The sequence below is a fragment of the Musa acuminata genome, chromosome BXJ1-5, assembly GCF_036884655.1.
Source record: "Musa acuminata AAA Group cultivar baxijiao chromosome BXJ1-5, Cavendish_Baxijiao_AAA, whole genome shotgun sequence".
NCBI classification, from domain to species: Eukaryota; Viridiplantae; Streptophyta; class Magnoliopsida; order Zingiberales; family Musaceae; genus Musa; species Musa acuminata.
This window is the reverse complement of record NC_088331.1, coordinates 28703557-28730524: the sequence shown is the minus strand read 5'-3', so window position 1 is coordinate 28730524 and position 26968 is coordinate 28703557.

Genomic DNA, 26968 nt, shown 5'->3' with positions numbered 1-26968 from the left:
TATTTCAGCGATTAAAACCGAAAGCTGCGTTCGTTTGATACAAACAATTTCGATGTAAAAGCCGATTCTAAGATTACTTTAAATTATGATTAAGCGAGATGACGTTAAAGTAAATCTACAAAGGCAGTTTGCAGTTTATGATGAAAATCAGAATGCAAGCGCAAACTGAAATGCGACGTTCGTACGATAAAACCGGTTTACGTCTAAATGCCAATTTTAAAGATACTGAACTTTGAGATATGTTTTATAAATGCGCAGAAGGCAGTTTGCAGTTATGATTGAAATCAAAACGTAAACGTAAACTGAAATGTAATGATCGTACGAAAAAGCCGATTTACGTCTAAACGCAGATTCGGAAAGCTCTGAACTTAGAAACTCGTTCGTAAAAGTGCAGAAGGCAGTAGCTATTTAGGAGGTTTGCAGTAAAGATAAAATTCTCAAAGTAAACGCAAACCGAGATTTAGAGTGGTTCGGTCAATCTTGACCTACTCCACTTTTGGCTTCCTCCACCGACGAGGTCACCGACGTCAACTAGAGGCCTTCCTTCAATAGGCGAAGGCCAACCACCCTTTTACAGTTTCACTCCTTTTGACGGGCTTAGGAGACAACCCTTACAAAAATTTTCTCTCCTCTCTTTACAACTCAGAACTTGGAAGAATAGAGGGAGAAGAACTTTTGGCCTTTACAACAATTTTGAGCTCTAAGAATCATAGAAAGGATCAAGATTTCGGTGTAAGTTACTGCCCTTTCAGTGCTGAATGGGTGGGGTATTTATAGGCCCCAACCCAGTTCAAATTTGGAGCTCAAAACTGTCAATTCCCGGAATTCCGGGATCAGGCGGTTGCACCTCCTTACTAGAGCGGTTGCACCGCCTGGCATAGCTCGAAGACTGAGCCTCTAGGTGGTGCCACCTCCTGTCAGGGGCGGTTGCACCTCCTGCCAGAGCTCGAAGACTGAGCTCAGGCGGTTGCACCTCTTGACTAAGGCGGTTGCACCGCTTGCCAGAGCTCGAAGACTGAGCTCAGGCGGTGCCACCTCTTGTCAGGGGCAGTTGCACCGCCCAGTCTCGCTCGGAGACTAAGCCCAGGCGGTGCTACCTCCTGGCTGGGGCGGTTGCACCGCCCAGTCTCACTCGGAGACTGCCTCCTGGGCGGTGCTACCTCCTACCCTGGCGGTGCAACCTCCTAGCACTATTTCATGTCCGAATGGGTTGATTCATTCGGCCAAATTTGGGTCTTTCAGGGGCCCGATTGCCCCAAGATTAAGTTAATGGGATCACCTCCCATTTCTAACTTAATCATTGTGCTAACTACGATTATTTCCTAAGACATTTACTACAACTTGCTCCGGTACGTCAATCGCTTCTTCCGGCGAGCTTCCGGCGAACTTCCGTCGATCATCCAATGAACCCTCGGTGATGCTCCTGCGGACTTCCGGCAAACTCCTGGACTTGCGATGATCCACTTGGCGAGTTCCGACGAGCTTCTTTGGTAAGCTCCTGGACTTCTCGGATTTGTTCCCGTAGAACCTCCGACGACGGTCCGAACTTCCGTAGAACTCTCGAACTCCCAATGTGATCATTGTCTTGACTCCGGCGCAACTCCTGCTGCATGTCTTACTTTCATCGTAGTTAATCCTACACATGTAAACAAAACTTCGATCGAGACAATTAATCCTAATCAATTAACCAAGTTGTCCGGCATGTCATTGGTCCCTCGATGCTTCGTCCGATTCTTCGGCGCATCGTCCTTTCCTGCGACCTATTGCCCAATCGGCCAGTTGGCTCCGCAACTCCGATATCCTTGGCACAATACTCGCTCTTCTTGGCCCGATGCCCAAGTCCACGGCTCGAAGCCTTCTATCGATACGTCGACCGATCCACCGGCCCGACGTCCAATCTTCTGACATGTTCCTCCGGCACAACATGATTTTCCTGCTTTAATTGTCTCATCCTGCTCGAGGCATCCTACGTCACTCAAAACGCAGATTAAATCATAAACATATATCAAGTAGTTTCATCATCAAAATACGAGATTCAACAATCTCCCCCTTTTTGATGATGACAACCACTTGATGACGGAGTTAAACTTAACTCCCGGAGTTTAAACAAACTCCCTCTATCAATATGCCATATTGATAGAATCTTGAATTCAAACTGAATTCAAGTCATTGCAATATTCATCATGAATACTTGCAACACGTCATTATGAACTTATTCATAAACTTAAGCATAACATGTCATGTCATCAACATACTTCTCCCCCTTTGTCATCAACAAAAAAGAGAAGTACCACAATCAAGTGTTTATGATATTGGTTCAACTCATTGCATGAAAAACATAATATCAAGTTTTATCATCATGCAGTTTTGAAGCCAGAAAATTTAGCAAATGTTACATCATGCTTAGAACATTCAAGCTATCAAGTTTTAGATATGCAAGTTTTACAGCATACAAGATAGCACTTTTATAACATGCAAGCTAGCAATGTTGCAACATTTTAGAACTTGCAAGCTAGCAATTTAGAGATGTTCAAGAAGACAACTCTTGCTTCTTGAAATATGCAAGTTGCAAGCTAGCAAATTTTTACGATATGCAAGTTTTGCTTCTTGAGATAGGCAAGATAGCACTTTTGCAATTTTTGTTTGGCAAGCTTGTGATGTTCAAGATAACAAGCTCTTTCTTCTCTTTTGAGAAGTGTCATTTTTGCTTTCTTTGCACAATGCAAGCTAGCAAAATGCCAAACTAGCAAGAGATAATGTTTTACATGAGGCAAACAAATAATTTGGCAAGTGTTACATTTGCATCTTCTCTTTATATGTGCAAGAAAATAAACAAGTTTTTGCATTTTCTTGACATTTCAAGCTAGCAATTATCGGTGATGTTCAAGATAGCAATTTCTTCTCTTTTGTAATTTTTGCCTTTTTCTTGAATTGTGCTAGCAATCTATCTCCCCCTTTGTCATTGTCAAAATGAACGGAAAAACCCTTTACATCAATTTCTAAATCATGATAAAGGTAAGTAATCATTCTTATTTGTGCATCATTATAGTTTCAATGCACAAATTCATTAACATTACATTTCATTTGTTTTTTTTTTTGCATGATACCGAAAAATCAATCATCATCATGAGTATATCAAACATGATATTCAAGCATTCATGATATATCATTTTGGCAACATGATCATAGATATTCAAACGATGGTATCTAAATGTCAGAATTCATTACATCCTATTATGCATGATCATTAACTCCTCATTTGTATTTCATGCATTATTTCATTTCATCTCATAAGGAATATCACGAAGAGTTATTTGATGATGAGATAAATATTTTATGAATACACGGAATATCATAAGTGTTTCATGTATTCATATTATCACATGAAGCATATTATCATTTTTAAGATTCATAACATGAATAACGTTATTACTATTTCATCAATTTCGAGATTCACACAATATCATGAAATCGTTAATCTCGATAAGATGGGAAAAGCATTTTCTTTTTAAGTGATTCTTTTAGCACATCATAAAAAAACTCATTCATAATTCAAGTGATTTACAAGCTATCATAAATGAATTTATCACTTGTATTTCATCAAAATCGAGAACTCTAGAGATAGAAAATGATTGAAGCATTTAATCATGATTGAAGCATGATTCATATTTAAAGTGTATCTTATGTCGTAAATACGAATCAAGCATTTGTCAAATCTGAAATCATCCTCAAAATTACATTCAATAAATTCATATATGACAAGCATAGATTTATTGAAAAATCAATAAGATAGAGGATTACATTTCAAGTATTCATCAATTGTAGCATTTCATCACATGGTAAGATATCAATGCGTAAAATTACGATACAAGTTCTTGATATCTTAGCGCATGAGGCAAACATAGCATAATGCAAATTTGGCAATCATAGCATCAATTCATATAAGCATTGCAAATATGGTAGTCATATCAATTCATGTCTCTTGATGATGCAAGCATGGGATAATCATAGCATAGTGTTTATAGCATCAATTTATATATTTCTCCCCTTTTTTAAGTGTTTCATCTTAAGTGATCAATTTCATGTTAGCATGCCTTTTCATTTATGTCAAATGAAAACATGCATCAACGTTTAGGATCGTAAAATGAATTTCATCATAAAACCATCAATCACAAAAATCATCATATATAACTTTAAAATCTCATGCATAAAATCGTCAAATCATAGTATCAAAACTTTAATATTTTCATTGCAACATTAAGCAAGGTTTCATTGAACATAATTTTGAATGATTCTTATAAATGCCTAAAACTTCTTTAGTTTTAATTTATATGATTGACTTTATAATAGCATGCTCAAATCTTTATTCTTATGTCATAACCATACATCATATTTAACAAACAAAGACAATGAAAAATATCAAGCCTTCCAAACAAAAGCCATGTATCGTCATTGAAAAGCAATATGAAAATCATCAAAATATACATACATGCTTCTCAAGCACATAAATAAGATTAATCTCACTAGGTGTACAATCATTAGATTTCTATCTTGCATTAACATAAGACATGCAATTTTCATTATCATTTTCAAAATTACAAGCATGATCATATTTTTGCATTTTCATTATTAAATTATTAATAATGTAATTTTCAAGAAAATTTAAAGAAAAAGAAAAATGCATAATGAAAAGCATCATGTAATTTCGAAGTAAATTAAAGGCATTTCGATTACCTCAGCGTCGAAAGGCGTAAAGGCGTAGTTTGCCACCTCGCCTTTGTTGATTTTCTCCTCGTCTTCAGAGGAGCTCGATTCATCCCAATTTTTGTTCTTCTTCTTGCGTTCAAAGCAAGTAGTTCCGTTCTTTTTAATTTTTAATTTTTGTTTCATTTGTAGTTTAAGTTCACCATCACTTGAGCTTATGCTCGAGTGGTCTTCAAATGTTCTATGTCCCAAATCCTTCCTGTTTTTTGGAAGGTGGTTCTCAAGTTCTTCACGTGCATTGCACGTCATTTCATATGTGATCAAGGAACCAATTAGTTTTTCAAGTGGAAATTGGTTCAAGTTTTTTGATTCTTGAATAGTAGTTACTTTTGAATCCCAAGGTTTAGAAAGTGAGCACAAAATCTTGTTTACGAGTTCAAAATCCGAAAAACATTTTCCAAGAGCTCTTAAACTATTGACGACATCCGTGAAACGGGTGTACATGTCGCCTATAATCTCGCTTGGTTGTATTCGAAAAAGCTCAAAATCATGCAATAAAATGTTAACTTTCGAGCCTTTGACTCTACTAGTTCCCTCGTGTGTGATTTCAAGTATTCGCCAAATTTCAAAAGCCGTTTCGCACGTAGAAATCCGATTAAACTCATTTTTGTCTAAAGCACAAAATAAGGCATTCATAGCCTTCGCGTTTAAAGAAAAATACTTCTTCTCCAAATCCGACCATTCGTTCATCGGTTTAGAGGGAAGTTGAAAATTATTTTCAACGATATTCCATAAATCCAAATTCATAGAAGTCAAGAAAACTCTCATTCGAGTTTTCCAATAAGTGTAGTCCAATCCGTTAAACAACGGTGGACGAAAAACCGATAAACCCTCTTGAAAGCCATGAAGAGCCATTTCTCTCGGGTGTAAATCCGAAATGAGAAATACCAAGCTCTGATACCAATTGTTAGGATCAAGAGCACTAAGAGGGGGGGGGGGTGAATTAGTGCAGCGGAAATATTTCAGCGATTAAAACCGAAAGCTGCGCTCGTTTGGTAAAAACGATTTCGATGTAAAAGCCGATTCTAAAATTACTTTAACTTAAGATTAAGCGAGATGACGTTAAAGTAAATCTACAAAGGCAGTTTGCAGTTTATGATGAAAATCAGAATGCAAGCGCAAACTGAAATGCGACATTCGTACGATAAAACCGATTTACGTCTAAATGCCAATTTTGAAGATATTGAACTTTAAGATATGTTTTATAAATGCGAAGAAGGCAGTTTGCAGTTATGATTGAAATCAAAACGTAAACGTAAACTGAAATGTAATGATCATACGAAAAAGCTGATTTACGTCTAAACACAGATTCGGAAAGCTCTGAACTTAGAAACTCGTTCGTAAAAGCGCAGAAGACAGTAGCTATTTAGGAGGTTTGCAGTAAATATAAAATGCTCAAAGTAAATGCAAACCAAGATTTAGAGTGGTTCGGTCAATCTTGACGTACTCCATTTTTGGCTTCCTCCACCGACGAGGTCACCGACGTCAACTAGAGGCCTTCCTTCAATAGGCAAAGGCCAACCACCCTTTTACAGTTTCACTCCTTTTGACGGGCTTAGGAGACAACCCTTACAGAAATTTTCTCTCATCTCTTTACAACTCAGAACTTGGAAGAATAGAGGGAGAAGAACTTTTGACCTTTACAATAATTTTGAGCTCTAAGAATCACAGAAAGGATCAAGATTTCGGTGTAAGTTACTGCCCTTTCAGTGCTGAATGGGTGGGGTATTTATAGGCCCCAACCCAGTTCAAATTTGGAGCTCAAAACTGTCAATTCTCGGAATTCCGGGATCAGGCGATTGCACCCCCTGACTGGAGCGGTTGCACCGCTTGGTAGAGCTCGAAGACTGAGCCTCTGGGCGGTGCCACCTCCTATCAGGGGTGGTTGCACCTCCTGCTAGAGCTCGAAGACTGAGCTCAGGCGGTTGCACCTCCTGACTAAGGCGGTTGCACCGCTTGCCAGAGCTCGAAGACTGAGCTCAAGCGGTGCCACCTCTTGTCAAGGGCGGTTGCACCGCCCAGTCTCGCTCGGAGACTGAGCCCAGGCGGTGCTACCTCCTGGCTAGGGCGGTTGCACCACCTAGTCTCGCTCGGAGACTGCCTCCTGGGCGGTGCTACCTCCTACCCTGGCGATGCTACCTCCTAGCACTATTTCAGGTCCGAATGGGTTGATTCATTCGGCCCAATTTGGGTCTTTCAGGGGCCCAATTGCCCCAAGATTAAGTTAATGGGATCACCTCCCATTTCTAACTTAATCATTGTGCTAACTGTGATTGTTTCCTAAGACATTTACTGCAACTTGCTCCGTTACGTCAATCGCTTCTTCCGGCGAGCTTCCGACGAACTTCCGTCGATTATCCGATGAACCCTCGGTGATGCTCCTACGGACTTCCGGCAAACTCCTAGACTTTCGACGATCCACTTGGCGAGTTCCGACGAGCTTCTTTGGCAAGCTCCTGGACTTCTCGGATTTGTTCCCGTAGAACCTCCGACGACCGTCCGAACTTCTGTAGAACTCTCGAACTCCCAATGTGATCATTGTCTTGACTCCGGCGCAACTCCTGCTGCATGTCTTACTTTCATCGTAGTTAATCCTGCACATGCAAACAAAACTTTGATCGAGATAATTAATCCTAAGCAATTAACCAAGTTGTCCAGCATGTCATTGGTCCCTCGACGCTTCGTCTGATTCTTCGGTGCATCGTCCTTTCCTGTGGCCTATTGCCCAATCGGCTAGTTGGCTCCGCAACTCCGATATCTTTGGCACAATACCCGCTCTTCTTGGCCCGATGCCCGAGTCCACGGCCCGAAGCCTTCTGTCGATACGTCGACCGATCCACCGGCCCGACGTCCAATCTTCTGACATGTTCCTCCGGCACAACATGATTTTCCTGCTTTAATTGTCTCATCCTGATCAAGGCATCCTGCGTCACTCAAAACGCAGATTAAATCATAAATATATATCAAGTAGTTTCATCATCAAAATACGAGATTCAACAATTTAACGCTTGGTAGTCGATGCACATCTGCCAAGTTCCGTCCTTCTTGCGTACAAGTAGCACTGGTGAGGAATTAGGGCTGCAACTTGGCCAAATCTCCCCTGTTTCAAGCATCTCCTTTACGAGATTTTCAATTTCATCTTTTTGGAGGCGAGGATATTGGTATGGTCGAGTGTTCGGTTGTGGCTTGCCCGGAAGGATTAGAATTCGATGGTCATGTTGTCGAGAAGAAGGAAGACCGCATGGTTCAGCAAAAATGTCGAAAAATTCAGTAAGCAATTGGGCAAGATTTTGATCTTCAATTTCTATTTTCTTCCCCTCTGGTTGCTGCTGGAGGTGCATAAAAAAGCCACCATTTACCTTGTGTAAAACTTTCTCTATTCGTTGGGTCAAAATAGTGGTAACGTTGCTTCCGCGCTTCCCACGTAGGATGATATGTTTGCCCTTACAGTAGAATTTCATAATTAATTTAGAAAAGTTCCAAGAGACATCACCTAGTGCAGTCAGCCATTCTATACCAAGCACTGCCTCATAGTCATCAAGTGGTAAGAGGAAGAAATCGGTGATAATTTCTTGGTCTTGCAGTAATAGTTTCACTTGCATCTTTGGTTGCACTTTAGGATTCTACCATCGGCCACCTTTACATCGAACTTACTGCAACCTTCAATATGCAGTGCCATCCGAGCAACAACCTTACTATTTAGGAAGTTATTAGTGCTGCCCGTGTTGATGAGAATAGTAATCGGCTGTTGTTTGAGAAGGCCTCCAACTTTCATCGTTTGCGGGTTTGAGTAGCCGGCTAGTGCGTGTACCGTAATGTCAATTGGTTATGGCTCTTCTTTCATATCTTCTATTTCATATTCAAGGTTCTCTTCTGGATGTTCAATGACCTCTTCTTCTATTGGTTTAATCATAAGAAGTCTCCGTTTTCTACAGCGATGCTCGTGGCTCCATGGCTCGTCGCAATGCCAACATAACCCCTTCGCAGATTGCTCCCGAAGTTCTTCTCTTGTTAACCTTTTCGGTGTAGGGACTCGGTTGATAGTGGGGGGGCTGAGGGCTTTAGTATTGTAGGTCGAGGAGTGATCCTAGTCCTTCAGGCTTCATGGTTCAATCGCTCCTCTTGAAGTCGTGCGAAAGAGATGGCTGCCATAAGCATGTATGGTTGTCGCTCCTTAACTTCTCCCCAGATCTCCAGCTTTAAGCCCTCAATAAAGGTCCCCAATAGCTGTTTTTCAGACCAATCATGAGTTTGATTAGATAACCTTTCAAACCTGGTTTGGTACTCCTGAATGGTGGAGGTTTGTCGGATCTTTGCTAGTTGTCCGTCAATGTTCTCGTAATAAGTTGGTCCGAAGCGGATCAGCAGTCCTTCTTTGAATTGTTGCCATGAAAGGACTCCATAAGTGTGTTCAAACTAGTCAAACCACTGTATGACATCCCCTTCAAGATGTATAGCTGCAATTTCTACCATGGATGCATCCGTAGTTTTATGGTACCGAAAATATTGCTTCGCGTGCGAGATCCAACCAATTGGGTCTCCTTCTTCCCATCTAGGGAAGTCCACTCTCATGCGCGAATAGTTGGGGTCGGTCATAGAGCCTCCCCTCTCTTGGAAGTCATCTCTTTGGGCATTATGTGATTGGTTAGAGCTCTCTCCTTCATGTGATTTCTTCGGGCTTGGTGGTCGGCCTAAATTGAATTTGGTAAGGAGAGTCCAAATCTTATCCTCCATTCATGCTTCGAAGGCTTCAAATTTAGCATTTATTGCCTTCTTAGATGTCATAGTATGTGACTCTAAATCTGTGATGTTAAGATCTCTCTTTTGTTGACGGGTTAAAGACATGTATAGGTTGAGAGAAGTGATGGTTGAAAGGGTTGGTGGATTGGTAGATGTAGGCTGCGGTTTAGGTTTGTTTTGTGGCTTTTTTGGGTGCAGTTTGAGGGTGTGGTTTGGTGGAGTTTTAGGGCTATGGATGAAAGTTTTCGATCTGTGGTGGATGGCGGCAATGTTTGATAGAAATCAGTGAAAGTTTACTGCAGAATTGTGTTGTCTTGTAAGAGCAGAATTGTCATCGAAGAAACAGCGGTTTCTCAACGAAATCTCCACAAAAAATTTAAGAGATTTGAGGAGGGAATTGACAATAATATCTTAGTTTATATGACAGCAATATAGGAACAATTAATTTTTTTTTTGGATTTTCGGATAGGGATAACTAAATTGTAGCAGTAGTAAGGTAGGAAACCAGAACCTATTGCAATTCACGGGGAGATCAAAGGATGATCCGCGGTGGTGGAGATGATGGCGGAATTTGTCAACGATCTTTTAAGTAATTGTGGGAATTGCTTTGGGCAGCTGTGGAGGGTTGATGGATGGCTATGGAAGGGCAGCAAGATGCCAAGAACGCTGCTCTGATACCAGGTGATAGAACCCTTACATATTCTAAACTTGGGGTTGATCTCTTTAGGGGATCGACCTCCTTGAAACTCTATAGGGGTTCCTTCCTCGAAGTTGCTGCTCAAAAGCTGCAGAAAGGATTCATCTATTGCTTAAGAAAAGAGAAGGAATACATGGATATTTATAGGGCTTTTAAACCCTAACTCCTAATAGGACTCCTACTTAAGACTCTTACTTCTAACCAACTCCTAATAGGACTCCTACTCAAGAGTCTTAAGTAAGAGTCCTATTAGGGTTTAGAAGCCCTATAAATAGTCATGTATTCCACCTCTTTTCAGAAGCAATAGATGAATATTTTCTGCGGCCTTTGAGCAGCAACTTGGAGGGAGGAACCCCTATAGAGTTCCAAGGAGGCCGATTCCCTAAAGAGATCAAACCCAAGTTTAGAATCTGCAAGGGTTTTAACACCTAGTATCATAGCAGCGTTCTTGGCGTCTCGCTGCCCTTCCACAGCCATCCATCAACCCTCCACAACCGCCCAAAGCAATTCCCACAATTGCTTAAGAGATCGTTCCAAATTCCGTCGTCATCTCCACCACCACGGATCATCCTTTGATCTCCCCGTGAATTGCAACAGGTTCTGGTTTTCTACCTTACTGCTGCTGCAATTTAGTTATCCTTATTTGAAAATCTCAAAAAAATTATTCCTATATTGCTGCATAAACTTTTCGTCATAAAGTTTTCATCTCTACGACGAAAGATACATTGCAGAATTCCAACCATATAGCACCGTCTGTTTGATCTTGCTACTATGTTTTTTCTATCCAAATCTCTACAAATTTTTTATGACATCTTTGACATTTCCTAACAGCAGATTTCCTTTGGTTTTGACAAAATATTCTCAATATAAACCATTGATATTTTACGTCTAATCTGCTATACTTGAAAATCTGTACTGTAAAATTTCAACCGCATAGCACTATTTGTTTGATCTTGATACTACGTTGTTTCTATCCAAATCTCTACGAAATTTTTATGATAGTTTTGACACTTCCTAAAAGTATATTTTCCTTTGGTTTCATAAAAAAATTCTCAATATATACCACCAATATTTTACGTCCAATCTGCTGTACTTAAAAATCTATGCTGTAGAAAATTTTAGCCGCATATTGTTGCCTTAACCCATCTATTTGCAATCTTTTTTAATGAAATTTCTTATACACTTCATAGATTATCTTGGCTTCCATCTAAGATTGATCTATTGAGAAATTCATCTCTAAAAACGATTTAGTGTTGCTGCAAATTTTCATCGTAAACCACTGAAATTTTTCGACGAGAATTCTGCTATCGCAACTTGCACCAATTTTCTTCCTGTTATACTACCGAAATTCTCTTGATTAAATTAGAAATCCTTGCTGTCATATAAACTGTGATTTTTCTATCAATTCCCTCCTCAATTCTCTCAAGTTTTTGGTAGAAATTATATCGAGAAACCATTGTTTCTTCGACGACAATTCTACTCTTACAAGACAGCACATACTTGCTGCAACTTCCACTGATTTCTATCAAACCTTTGCTGCCATCTACCACAGATCCAAAACTTTCATCCATAGCCCTAAAACTCCACTAAACCATACCCTCAAACTGCACCCAAAATAGCTACAAAACAAGCCTAAATCATAGCCTACATCCACCGATCCACCAACCCTTTCGACCATCACTTCTCTCAACCTATACATGTCTTTAACCTGACAACAAAAGAGAGATTTTAACATCATAGATTTGGAGGCATATACTATGGCATCTAAGGAGGCAATCAATGCTAAATTCGAAGCCTTGGAGGCGTGAATGAAGTATACGATTCGGACGCTCTTTACCGAACTCAGATTGGGCCGACCACTAAGCTCGAAAAAATCATATCAAGGAAACAGCTTTGCCCAATGGCACCAGGCCCGAAGAGATGAGTTCCAAGGGAGGGGAGGCTCTATAACTGACCCCAACTATCTATGCATGAGGGTAAATTTTCCTCGATGGGAAGGAGACCCGATTGGTTGGATCTCACGCGCGGAGCGATATTTTTGGTACCACAAAACCGCAGACGCATCTATGGTGAAAATTACAGCTATACATCTTGAAGGGGATGCCATACAGTAGTTTGACTAGTTTGAACACACTTATGGAGTCCTTTCATGGCGACAATTCAAAGAAGGACTGCTGATCCGCTTCGGACCAACTTATTATGAGAACATTGACGGACAACTAGCAAAGATCCGACAAACCTCCACCATTCAGGAGTACCAAACAAGGTTTAAAAGGTTATCTAATCAAACTCGTGATTGGTCTTAAAAACAGCTACTGAGGACCGTCGTTTCGGGCTTGAAGCCGGAGATCCGAGGAGAAGTTAAAGCACGACAACCGTACACGCTTATGGCAGCCATCTCTTTCGCACGACATCAAGAGGAGCAACTGAACCATGAAGCTCGGAGGACTAGGATCGCTCCTCAACTAGCAATATTGAAGCCCTCAACCCCCCCTACTATCGATCGAGTCCCTACACCAAAGAGGTTAACAAGAGAAGAGCTTCGGGAGCGATATACAAAGGGGTTATATTGGCATTACGACAAGCCGTGGAGCCGTGAGCATCACTATAGTAAAGGGAGACTTCTTATGATTGAACCAATAGAAGAAGAGATCATTGAACATCCAGAAAAGAGCCTTGAACATGAAGAAGAAGATGCAGAAAAAGAGTCACAACCGACCGAAGTTACGGTACATGCACTAGCCGGCTACTCAAACCCGTAAACGATGAAAGTTGGAGGCCTTCTCAAACAACAACCGATCATTGTTCTCATCGACATGGGCAGTACTAATAACTTTCTAAACAGTATGGTTGCTGTCCAGATGGCTTTACCTATCGAGAATTGCAGCAGGTTTGATATTAAGGTCGCCGATGGTTGGATTTTGAAGTATGATCGTAGGCGCCCGCAAGTGAAACTATCGTTGATCATGAGGCCTTACCAAGAGATAATTGCATATTTCTTCCTTCTCCCTCTTAATGATCATGAGGCCATGCTCATAATTAAATGGTTGATGACATTAGGTGATATTTCTTGGAATTTTATGCAACTAATTATGAAATTTTACAGTAAGGAGAAACAAGTGATATTGAACGGGAAATGTGGGGGCGACGTAACAATGATTTGCACACAACAAATGGAGAAGGTTTTGCATAAAGCATGCAGCGGCTTTTTAGTACAACTTGAGCAGCAAACTAAGGGAGAGCCAACAAAATTTGAAGATCCAAATCTACTTCCTTTGCTTGTTGAATTTTCAGATATATTTGATGAACCGCGCAACCTACCTCTTACCCGTCGGCATGATCATTGTATAATGATTCTTCCAAGAAAATCTCCAGCAAATGCTCAGCCATATCAGTATCCACATTCCAGAAGGATGAAATAGAAAGGATTGTAAAAGAGATGCTCAAAATAGGAGTTATTCGGCCATGTTACAACCCCTACTCTTCACCTGTGCTCCTCATACGAAAGAAGGATGGAATATGACGATTATGTGTTGATTACCGAGCTCTCAATGGCATAACCATCAAGGATAAATACCCTATTCCAGTAGTAGATGAGTTGTTAGATGAAAGGGAGCACAAATCTTCACAAAGCTAGACCTTCGATCTGGGTATCATCAAATACGAGTATGCGAAGAAGACATACCGAAAACCACCTTTTGAACACACAACAACCACTATAAATTTTTGTTTTCTTCAAAAGAAGGTGGAATATCTTGGGCATATATCATAGGAAGGTGTGCCAGTAGACCCCTTCAAAATTGGGGCAATGCAAAACTGGCTGACCCCGAGGAACATAAAATTGCTACATGGCTTTCTGAGTTTAACAGGTTACTACTGCAAGTTCGTGAAAAACTATGGAGAGATCTGTGCACCACTTACTTCGTTACTGAAAAAAGATGTCTTCCAATGGTCGGACAGAGCCTCCGCTGCCTTCGACAAACTTAAGGCAGCCATGACGACGACGCCGGTGCTAACACTACCAGATTTCAACCGACCCTTCATTATTGAGGCCGACGCATCTGGAGTCAGAATTGGAGTCATTCTCATGTAAGATGGTCGACCACTCACCTACACTAGCAAAGAATTATCTCCCTCCCATCAAAATAAGTCAACATATGATAAGGAGATGCTCGCCATTGTGCGCGCAGCAACGAGGTGGAGACCCTACTTGATTGGCCAATGATTTTAAATTAAAATCGACCATAAAAGCCTCAAGTACTTTTTGAAGCGAAAGATATCATCCCCTAAGCAGCAAAAATGGATAACAAGAATTCTTGGATTTGATTATGAAATAACTTATGAAAAGGGGAAAGAGAATGTTCTTGCAGATGCGCTTTCGTAGCTACCCGAGCAAGTTGAAGTTTTGGCCGTTTCACTTCCGACCAGCGACTTTCTTTAGGATATTAAGATAGAATGGTAGGAAAATTCAAAGACTAGTAAGATTATAAAAAAATTGGAGGAAGTACCAAGCCCCATGGCTCATTACAATTGGGACTCAAAAGAATTACATTATAAGGGTACTAAATTGAAAAGGAGTATGGCATATCACCCACAAACCGATGACCAGACGGAAGTTGTAAATAGGTGCTTGGAGACAGCCCAAAGCCACCCACCAAATATGACTACCCAAGGAGAACTTCAGACTCAGCCAAGTGCCTTTATTGATCGACGGATCGCGACTCGACGACGACGATCCACTATTGAATTGCTAATACAATGGGCAAACCTACTAACAGAAGATGCCACTTGGGAGAACTATGATGACTTGAAGATTAAATTTTCAAAATTCATGAATCGTCAGCCTCGAGGACAAGGCTGATTTGAAGAGGGCGGGTTTGTTAGGACTCTAGCTAGGAGAGTCCTAATTGAGAGGGACATTCATGTAAAACCTACCTAAGCCGACCCCTGTTAAAGAGGTGAAGTGGCCGGCTAGGGTTAGGAGGTTATTTCTTAGAGAAGAATAAGGAGTTGTAAAGGAATAAGAGTATTGAGTAGGAGTCCTATTAGGAGTTGGTTAGAAGTAGGAGTCTTAAGTAAGAGTCCTATTAGGAGTTAGGGTTTAGAAGCCCTATAAATAGTCATGTATTCCATCTCTTTTCATAAGCAATAGATGAATCTTTTCTGCAGCCTTTGAGCAGCAACTTGGAGGGAGGAACCCCTATAGAGTTCCAAGGAGGCCGATCCCCTAAAGAGATCAACCCCAAGTTTAGAATCTGCAAGGGTTCTAACACAATGACATGCCGGACAACTTGGTTAATTTCTTAGGATTAATTATCTCAATCGAAGTTTTGTTTTACATGTGTAGGATTAACTACGATGGAAGTAATACATGCAGCAGGAGTTGTGCCGGAGTCAAGACTATGATCACGTTGGGAGTTCGAGAGTTCGACGGAAGTCCGGACGGTTGTCGGAGGTTCTACGGGAACAAATTCGAGAAGTCCAGGAGCTTGCCAAAAGAAGCTTGTCGGAACTCGCCAAGTGGATCATCGCAAGTCCAGGAGTTTGCCGGAAGTCCACAGGAGCATCACCGAGGGTTCATCGGATGATCGAAGGAAGTTTGCCAGAAGCTCGTCGGAAGTAGCGATTGACGCACCGAAGCAAGTTGCAGTAAATGTCTTAAGAAAAATCGTAGTTAGCATGAAGATTAAGTTAGGAATGGGAGGTGATCCTATTAACTTAATCTGGGGGCAATTGGGCCCTTGACAGACCCAAATTGGCCCGAATAGATCAACCCATTTGGACCAGGGTCGGCGGTGGCACCGCCTAGGTGAGGGTCTCCTAGGAAAGCTGAGTGGTGCAACCGCCCCAGTCAGGCGGTGGCACTGCCTGGGCTCAGTCTCCGAGCGAGACTGGGCATTGCAACCGCCCCTGACAAGCGGTGGAACCGCTTGAGCTTGGTCTCCGAGCTCTGCTAGGCGGTGCAACCGCCCTAGTCAGGCAGTGGCATTGCTAGGGCTCAGTCTCTGAGTGAGATTGAGTGGTGCAACCGCCCTTGTCAGGTAGTGGCACCGCCCATAGGCTTAGTCTCTGAGCTGCCAGGCAGTTGTACCACCCCAGTCAGGAGGTGGTATCACCAGGACCCCGGAAATCCGAGACATGACATTTTTAAGCTTCAAATTGAAACCAGTTTGGAGCATATAAATACCACCCCCATCCCTAGGTAAAACACACAAGAACAAAGAGATTAAAAGAGAGAAAATGCTGCTGCAATCTCTAGAATTTTCCTCCTCTAGCTTAAGTGTTAGAATTTTGTTTAAGAGAGGAGAGTGAGTGCTTGTAAGGGTTGTCTCCTAAACCCGGTAAAAGGAAAAGAGAGGTGTAAGAAGGAGGTTGATCTTTGCCTGGTAAAGGAAGATCGTTAGTGGATGCCGGTGGCCTCGGCGGAAGAGGAATCAGAGGAGTGGATGTAGGTCACGATTGACTGAACCACTATAAACTCTCATCTTCTCTGGTTTGCATTTATTCTTGCTACTTACCTTGCTGCAAACCTCCATATGTGCTTTACTTCTGCTTTACTTTTGCTGCACTCATTTACGAACTCGTTGTCAAGTTATGTTTCCGAAAACGGTTTTATGTCGGAAATGATTTCATCGTATGAATGCAGTTTTAAACGTCGAAAGTTTTCCGCTACACTAATTCACCCCCCCTCTTAGCACTCTTGATCCTAACACCCAGAATACGAGGGAGCCTTCAAAAAGTGAAAGGTGTGCCTCGCTCGCTTGCCCCGACTCGCCTCGCTCGAGCAGGGCGAAACGCTTGGTCTCTACCTGGCGGCCTTAGCACAGGTGGTCAATTCCGTATTTGTTTGGGAAATGCCACCAACACAACAACTTGTCTATTATGTCAGCCACGTCCTCATCGGGCCCGAGGTGCGGTATTCCCCAATCAAGAAGCTGACCCTCTCACTGATGAAGACGGCCCGAAAGCTTCGACCATATTTCTAAGGTCACATAGTCAAGTGATTACCAACCAACCGTTGCGACAAATCCTTTCCAAATTCGATGCGTTGGGTCAAATGCTACGATGGTTGGTCGAGCTCGGCAAATTCGACATTTAGTACTCCCCAAGAACTGCCATCAAAGCTTGAGTACTGACTGACTTCATTTCCGAGCTAACTCCTAAAGATCATGCTATTGGATAGGAGAACAACGAGAGCACATGGACCCTGCATGTTGATGGCTCGGCCATTGCCGAAGTAGCCAAGGTCGGACTTATCCTCAAAGGCCCCTCCGGAGAAACCTACGAGAGATCGCTCCGATTATAATTCCGAGCCACCAACAACGAGGCAGAGTACGAGGCGCTACTTCATGACCTATGCCTCGCTCTGGAGATGCATGTGAGTAACCTTTAAGTCTTCAACGACTCCCAACTGGTGACGGGACACGTCAACGGGAGCTACGAAGCTCGGGACCCAACAATGGCGTTATACCTGACAGAAGCAAAACAGCTCACCCATCGCTTTAACTGCCCCTCGGTCACTAGAGTACCTCGGGCGCAAAACATGAGGCTGATACATTGGCCAGATTGGCCTTCGCCCGTAGCCTAGTGGCAACCCCAGCAATTGAATCCGTAACGGCATCGATAATACCGATACACGTGGTCGCCGAAATGAAGGACTCGCTGAACTGGATGGAAGAGATTCTCTGCTTCAAGAAGGACAGGACGAAGCCCGATGACCCGACGATCGCATGACGACTAAGGCGAACCCAGGTCTAGTACTGGGTGTTCGATGGAAAGTTGTACCGCAGGGCTTTTTCTCCACCCCTCTTGTGCTGCCTCGTGCCGTCAGAAGCTGAAATGGCCCTTGCTGAACTCCACTAGGGGATTTGTGGGGAGCACATTGGGGGACGAACATTGGCTTCCAAGACACTCAGATAAGGGTACTACTGGCCGACCATGCGGTAGGATGCCAATAGTTCCTCTTACTCCAACGGAGGCGGCCTAGCCCTTTGCCCAATGGGGACTTGATCTCCTCGGACCCTTTGTCACGACCCGAGTCTGATGAGCTAACTAGCCAATAACTCCATTTTGGTCCTTCAACCACGGACCAAAATGCTTAAGCGGGAGTTAACATAATACACTCATCGGACCCATATAAGCCAATCATACAGATTGAACCCTAGCATAGTGCATGTGAGATTTAACTCAGTGGTGGCTCCACGCCGTGATGAGTTCTCAACTCCATTAACGGATAGCCCTTTCCTACTCGAGCCCTCTCACCCTGCCCAAATGCTAGGTCTGCTCTGATACCAAATGTCACGACCGAGTCTGATGAGCTAACTGGCTAATAACTCCATTTTGGTCCTTCAACCACAGACCAAAATGCTTAAGCGGGAGTTAACATAATACACTCATCAGACCCATATAAGCCAATCATACACATTGCCCACTTTCGATGTGGGACTAATGGGATGTTACACCCTTCCCTTCAGCATTGAGACAATGGCGCTTTCTTATAGTCAGGGTTGACTACTTCACAAAGTGGGTTGAAGCTGAACCCTTAGCCTCCATCACCGAGAAACAAGTTCAAGGCTTCATGTTGAAGAACATTATTACTCAATTCGGGATCCCGAGGGCTATCATCACCGACAATGGAGCTCAATTCAACAATGCTAAGTTCAAAGGCCTATTGCTAGTCATACGGGAAACAATTGAAGTTCAGCTCAGTCGCACAACCCTAAACTAACAACCAGACCGAAGTAATGAATCCGGCGATTCTGGAGGGCCTTAAGAAGAGGGTCTTTGGAGCGCATGGAGCCTAGGTGAACGAGCTTCCTAGGCTATGGGCAATGCGAACAACTCCCAAAACCACCTCGGGGGAGTCTCCGTTCAGCCTGGCATTTGGGACCGAAGCAGTCCTCCCACTTGAGATGGTGTTCCCAACCCTACGCACCTCCAACTACAAACAAGAAGGCTTCGAGGAGGGCCTACGAGCAAACCTAGATCTCCTTGAAAAAAGAAGAGCCAAGGCACACCTATGTACCTTGGCATACAAAAAGGCTATGGCTCGAATGTACAACCGGAAAGTTCGTCCATGACCGATCAATGTTAGGGACCTCGTCCTTTGAAAGGCGGAGGTGAGCGACCCAACCCGACCCAAGTGAGAGGAAAATACGCACCCAACTGGGAAGGACCCTATCGGGTCTACGATGTGGTCCGAGAAGGGACCTACTGACTCGAGACTATAGAAGGAAATCCTCTGTCAAGGACCTGGAATGCAATAAATTTAAAGAAGTTCTACCCATAAAGGACATAGGTAAAGGTGCTGAAAAGACATGTGTTATTAAGGAGCATGCACATCTGCAATCGGAAAAGACAAGTCAAGATTCCAAAACAAGAGTTTTTTTCATTGATGAAAAAGAAATATATGTTCGGGCAATATAGTTTCAAATTTTCACCCAACCAAAGCAAAAGAAAAGATGAATACAGTCCTTAATTTGGAGGAGTCTCTGGCCCGTCATCAAAGGGGATGCTCGCCGGCATGTCGACATTCTCATCCTCCGGCTGGTCGGCGAACGGGTCCGACTCCAGTTCTAGATCCGGGTACCTCACTCGGAAACGAGCATAAGCCACCCAATACCCAAACTCGTATGTCACCCGCCCCAACCTCATCAGGCTACACTCAAACCCGGTGGATGACTTGTACTTAGCAATCACCCCCTTGATCTTCTCGGGTAACGCCAATCGTGTTGAATCTCGGATTTTAATGATGAAGTCAATTGTAATTTCGTTGATCTAATCTATATATTAAGAAAAGTGTGTAGGATTAACTACGATAGTAGTAAGACATAAAGCAGGTGTTGTGCCATAGTCAACATCGAGTTCACATTGGGAGTTCGAGAGTTCGTCGGAAGTCCGGACGTTCGTCGGAAGTTCTATGGGAACCAACCGAGAAGTCCAGGAGCTTGCCATAGAAGCTCGTCGAAACTTGCCAAGAAGATTATCGTAAAGTCTAGGAGCTTGCCAGGAGTTTGCATGAAATTTGCCGAGAGTTCGTCGGATGTTCGTCGGAAGTACGCCGAAAGCTCGTCGGAAGAGCAATTGACGCACCGGAACAAGAAGTGCAGTAAACATGTCTAAATTATCATAGTTAGAGTGTAAATTAAGTTATATTGGGAGATAAACCCACTAACTTAATTATGGGCCAACTGGGCCCTAAGTTGGGCTGGGCTAGGTCGGATTCAAGGCCCAACCAGGACCCTAAATTCTTGGTCGACGGTGGCACCGCCTGGGAGACTCGGTCTCCCAGGAATCTGGGCGATGGTACCGCCCTTGTTAGGACGTGGCACCATCGGTAGTTATTGCTGCCAATGGTGGTAGCACCGGTAGTTATTGCTGCCAGCGCTGGTACCGCCCCTATCAAGCAGTAGTACTGCTAGAGCTCGGTCTCCGAGCTCTATCAGGCGGTGGTACCACCCAGACTGAGCGATAGAACCGCCTAGGGTCAGATGTCAGGCTTTAGTACCGCCCAGTAATGGTGGTGGTACCAAGGGCGGTACCACCGCCGACAATTATTACTGCCAGGGGTGGTACCACCTAGACTAAGCGGTAGTACCGCCCAGTGTTAGATGTCAGGCAGTAGTACTGGCCAGTAATGGTGGTGGTACCACTAGTACTCTGAAAATCCAAGATGAGACACTTCTTAGCTCCATTTTTGAAAGCCATTGGGGTTTATAAATACCCCACCCTTTTCTGCATGAAAGGGCACGAAAACTTGATATATTCTTAAGTCTTCGAAGTGTTAAAGAGTTGTAAAAATGCTAGAGTTCTCCTTCTCCATTTCTAAGTATTGAGATCATTTAAGAGAGGAGTGAAACTTGTAAGGGTTGTCTCCTAAACCTGACAAAAGGAGAAAAGCTGTAAAAGGTGGTTGACCTTCGCCTATTAAAGGAAAGCCTCTAGTGGACGTCGCTGACCTCGTCGGAGGAGGAAGCCGAAAGTGGATGTAGGTCATATTGACCGAACCACTCTAATACTCGATTTGCATTTACTTTGAGCAACTTTCTTTTATAGTAAACTGCCTCTCCTCCTTACTATGCTTTAACTATGTCTACATACGCTTTCACGTAAACATCTTCCGAGATTGGCTTTAATCATACGAAGACTTTACGAAATCGACGCTTTTCATTTGTGCAATTTACATTGCTGTAAATCACCTTAGTCTTCTCTTGCACTTTCATGAAAGGTTTCAAGTTCAAATTCCTTCCGAAATGGATTGAATTGAAACCATTCTCATTGGAATTGGTTTTAATCGAAATAAGTTTTTTGAAATAGCACAAGTTTTTCATTGCACTAATTCACCCCCCCCCTCTTAGTGCCACTCTTGATTCTAATAATTGGTATCAGAGCAAGGTTCACTCTTAGTTGGTTTTAAACCCAAGAGAGATAGTATTTACCGACAACCTATAGGGCCATTCAATTACACGTTCGCCCATGTTCAATAGGATGAATTATACATATTGGAAGACTAGAATGAGAATCTTCCTAATTTCAATGGATTTTGAGCTTTGGAACATTGTTGGAAATGGTTTTCAAAAGTCTTCTCTTCCAATGAACGATTGGAATGAGTTGGAGAAGAAAACTTTCACTTTAAATATCAAGGCTATGAATGTCTTGTTTTGTGCATTAGATAAAAACGAGTTTAATTGAGTGTCGATTTGTGAAATGACTTTTGATATTTGGCACACACTTGAAGTGACTCATGAAGGCACTAGTAGAGTGAAGAAGTCAAAAATTAACCTTTTAGTTTATTCTTATGAGTTATTTCGAATGAAACCGAGTGAGACCAATGGAGACATGTACACCCGATTTACGGATGTCGTAAATGGTCTAAAAGGACTTGGTAAAGGTTTCTTAGATTTTAAACTCATTAATAAAGTTTTAAGATCCCTTCTAAAGTGTTGGGATCCTAAAGTCACGGTCATTCAAGAGGCCAAAGATTTAAATAATTTTTCTTTTGAAGAACTAATTGGGTCACTAATGACCTATGAAATAACATGCAAAACTTATGAATAGCTTGAGGACACTCTTCCAAAGAACAGGAAGGATATAGCACTAAGAACACAAGAAGACCACTTGAAAGAAAACTCAAGTGACGAGGACTTTGATGATGACTTGGCACTTTTAACAAGAAAATTTAAAAAAATTATTAAAAGGAATAAATTTTAAAATGACACTAAAAATATATTTGAACCCAAGAAAGATCAAGTAATATGCTATGAATGCAAGAAGCCAAGACACTACAAGAGTGAATGTCCCCAAACCAAGAAGAGGACACCAAAGAAGAAGGCTCTCAAAGCAACATGGGAGGACTCAAGTGCATCCGAAGAAGAGGAGTCAACCAACACCGAGCAAGGTGCTCACTATGCACAAATTGTTAGGATCAAGAGCACTAAGAGGGGGAGGGGGGGGGGGGGGGGTGGGGGGGTTGGGGGTTTTGGGGGGTAAATTAGTGCAGCGAAAAACTTTCGACGATTAAAACTACGTTCGTACGATGAAATCGTTTCCGACGTAAAACCATTTTTGAAAACTTAACTCGAAAGCGAGTCCTTAAGGGAGTGCGGCAAAAGTAATAAGGAAGTAAAGCACATATAGAGGTTTTCAGTAAGGTAAGCAGCAAGAAGAAATGCAAACCAGAGAGCACCGCAATTTTAGAGTGGTTCGGTTAATCTTGACCTACATCCACTTTTGGCTTCCTCCTCCGACGAGGTCACCAACGTCCACTAGAGGCCGTCCTTCAATAGGTGAAGGCCAACCACCCTTTTACAATTTCACTCCTTTTGACGGGTTTAGGAGACAACCCTTACAGAATTTTCACTCCTCTCTTGAATGATCGAAACTTAGAAGAAAAGAGGGAGGAGAACTTTTAGCTTATACAACACTTTTGAGCTCTAAAAATCATAGAGTAAGATTGAATTTTCAGTGCCCTTTCATGTAGGAAAGGGTGGGGTCTATATAGGCCCCAAACTTGTTTGAATTTGAAGCTAAAATGTCATCTCCTGGATTTTCGGGGTCCTGGCGGTACGACCACCAGACTGGGTGATACGACCGCCTGATAGAGCTCAGGGATCGAGCTCTGGCGGTGCCACTACCTGACTGGGGCGATTCCACTACATAGTTTTCCTGGGAGACTGAGCTCCTGGGCGGTGCCACCGCCGACCCAAGCGGTGCCACCGTCGGCCAAGAAATCTAGGTCCGAATGGGCTGATCCATTTGACCCAATTTGGGTCTGTCAAGAGCCCAATTGCCCCCAGATTAAGTTAATGGGATCACCTCCCATTCCTAGCTTAATCTACATGCTAACTATGATATTTCTTAAGACATTTACTGCAACTTGCTTCGGTGCGTCAATCGCTTCTTTCGGCGAGCTTCCGGCAAACTTCCAGCGAACATCCGACGAAACCTCGGCGATGCTCTGGCGGACTTCCGGCAAATCTCCTGGACTTGTGACGATCCACTTGGCAAGTTCCGATGAGCTTCTTTAGCAAACTCCTGGACTTCTCGAATTTGTTCCCGTAGAACCTCCGACGATCGTCCGAACTTCCGTCAAACTCTCGAACCCCTAACGTGATCATGGTCTTGACTCCGGCGTAACTCCTGTTGCATGTCTTACTGCTATCGTAGTTAATCCTGCACACTCATCTCAACATATGGATTAGATAACAAATGAAAATTGACTTCATCATCAAAATCCGAGATTCAACAATCTCCCCCTTTTTTATGATGATAATCAATTGATAACAGAGTTAACCTTAACTCCCCCTATCTATTTGCCATACTTGAGATAAGTCATTCTTGAATTCAAAGCCTTTGAATTCAAGAGATATATTGATAAGTTAAGATCATTTATCCTTATCAATACTCTTATCATGATTCCTATCATGATGTATTTTTCTAAAAATGATGTCAAGGCTTGATATCCATTCTCAGGTTTTACATTTCAAATGTGAAAGATAGCAATTGTAGTAATTCATCATATGGCAAGATATCAACATGTAAAATTACGATGTAAGTTCTTGATATCTAAACATAATGCAAATATTTCAAGTGTTTAGCAATCATAGCATTTCATCACTTGATAAGATATCAATTTGTAGAATTACGATGTAAGCTCTAGATATCATAACACAGTGCAAATATGGCATAGTGCAAATATGACAATCATTGCAATTCTATCACCAATTTATCATATATTTCGATGCAAGCTTTTGATATCTCAACATAATTCAAATTTAAGTATGGCACTCATAGCATTAATTCATATAGCATTAAATTCAAATATGGCATTCATAGCATCAATTCATATATTTCTCATTCAAATATGGCACTCATAGTATCAATTCATATATTTCTCCCCCTTTGTCATAAAAAAAAAAGGAGAATGATATAGGCAAATTTTAACTAGGTTTATGTCATTTTTCAACAATGAGTGACAGGATACCAATTATACAAACATCTCAAGGAAAACATGACATGGAGGTAACTTTCATTACTTCTTCCTCTTTATTTGTTATTATCTTTTTACATGAAGGAGGAAAGCCATTTGTGAGCTTACTCGAATGAAGTTAAAATTGATAAGATATTAAAGCACACTTTATTTTTACAAGGATCAAGATATGTGTGTTAATCAAATCCTTGCACGTAAAATTATTTCTCAAAAGATATAAGAAGGAATCATCGAATCCATTTCTGAAAAGATATTTTTCACATGATATGTCTATGAGAGATGCATTTGCTAGTTGATCCCATATGTCAAAAATCAATAATGTGAATCAAACTCGATATGACATATATTTATTAAGTCCGGAAGAGAATAATGTATTGAGAAAATTTGATTGTTAGGATCAAGAAGATCCAAAAATAAAATTTAACACTTTCATGCATTCAGATAAGGTTTTGTTATAGATTTTCAAATTAAATCATGAAGATAAAATATGCTTATTATCATGGAAATTTTTGTATCCAAAACACATAATTTCCAACATGTAATTAAGTCATGTAATTGTGTAAAATCATTATGGCAATTAAGTGATTTAATCATTAAATCAAAAAAGTCAAAAAAATAATCTTAACAAGTTCTTGGATTCGGATATATTAACATTCCTAATTCTCTTCTAATGAAATCAAATTATTCTTCACTTAGAGGTTTTGTAAAAATATCAGCTAGTTGATGCTTAGTATCAATGAACTCTATGATTATATTATGATTAGTGACATAATCTCGTATAAAGTGATGTCAAATATTAATATGTTTTGTTCTTGAGTGTTGAATGGGATTCTTTGTTAAACATATTGCACATGTGTTATCACATTTAATGGGAATGTTTTTAAGATAGACTTTATAATCTTCTAAGGTGTTTTTCATCCATACAACTTGTGCATAGTATGCACTAATTGCAATATACTCAGCTTTGGTAATTGAAAGTGCAATCGAGTTTTGTTTCTTAGATGACCAGGAAACAAGGGAATATCCCAAAAATTGACATGTTCCTAAGGTGCTTTTTCTATCTAGTCTACACCGAGCAAAATCCGCATCAGCATAAGCAATTAACTCAAAATTCTTAGTTTTTGGATACCATAATCCTAGATTTGTGGTACCTTTAAGATATCTAAGTATTCTTTTAACCTCTTTGAGATGAGATATCTTAGGGTTCGATTGAAACCTAGCACAACGTCCTACACTGAACATGATATCTGGTCTAGTTGTAGTGAGGTAAAGTAAACTTCCTATCATACCCCTATAAGTTTTTTGATCGAAGCTTTCTCTACTTTCATCAACTTCTAACTTAGTGGAGGTGCTCATAGGAGTGTTAATAGCTTTTGAGCTATCCATATTAAATCTTTTCAGTAGATCCAAAGCATATTTAGTTTGACTAATAAAGATGTCACTGCTTAGTTGCTTAATTTGTAAGCCTAAGAAAAAGGTTAATTCTCCCATCAAACTCATTTCAAATTCGAGACTCATGGTTTTAACAAAAGATTCACAAAGAGATTCATTCGTAGAACCAAAGATAATATCATCAACATAAATCTGAACAATGAGAAAATTATTTTCAAAATTTTTGATAAACAATGTAGTATCGACCTTGCCTTTTGTGAAATTATTTTCAATAGGAAAAGTACTAAGTCTCTCATACTAAGCCCTTGGGGCTTGTTTTAAACCATAGAGAGTTTTAGTTAATTTAAATACATGATTAGGGAGGCTATTATTTTCAAATCTGGGAGGTTGTTTAACATAAACTTCTTCAGAAATAAATCCATTAAGAAAAGTACTTTTAACATCCATTTGAAATAACTTAAAATTATTATTATTAGCATAGGCAAGGAACATCCTTATGGCTTCTAATCTAGCCACAGGAGCGAAGGTTTCTTGGTAATCGATACCTTCTTCTTGGTTGAAACCTTTGGCCACTAATTTAGCCTTGTTTCTAACCACGATACCATATTCATCTTACTTGTTTCTAAAGACCCATTTAGTATCAATAACTAAATGGTTATTTGGCCTAGGAACAAGCTTCCACACCTCATTTCTCTCAAATTGATTTAACTCATCTTGCATTGCGATAATCCATGAATCATCTTTCATGGTTTCGTCAATACATTTTGGTTCAATTTGGGAGAGAAAAGTGGTGTTGGCACAATAATTTTTAAGAGAAGAACGTGTTTGAACCCCCTTAGATGTGTCTCATAGAATTAGCTCCTTAGGATAAGCATCTACATACATCC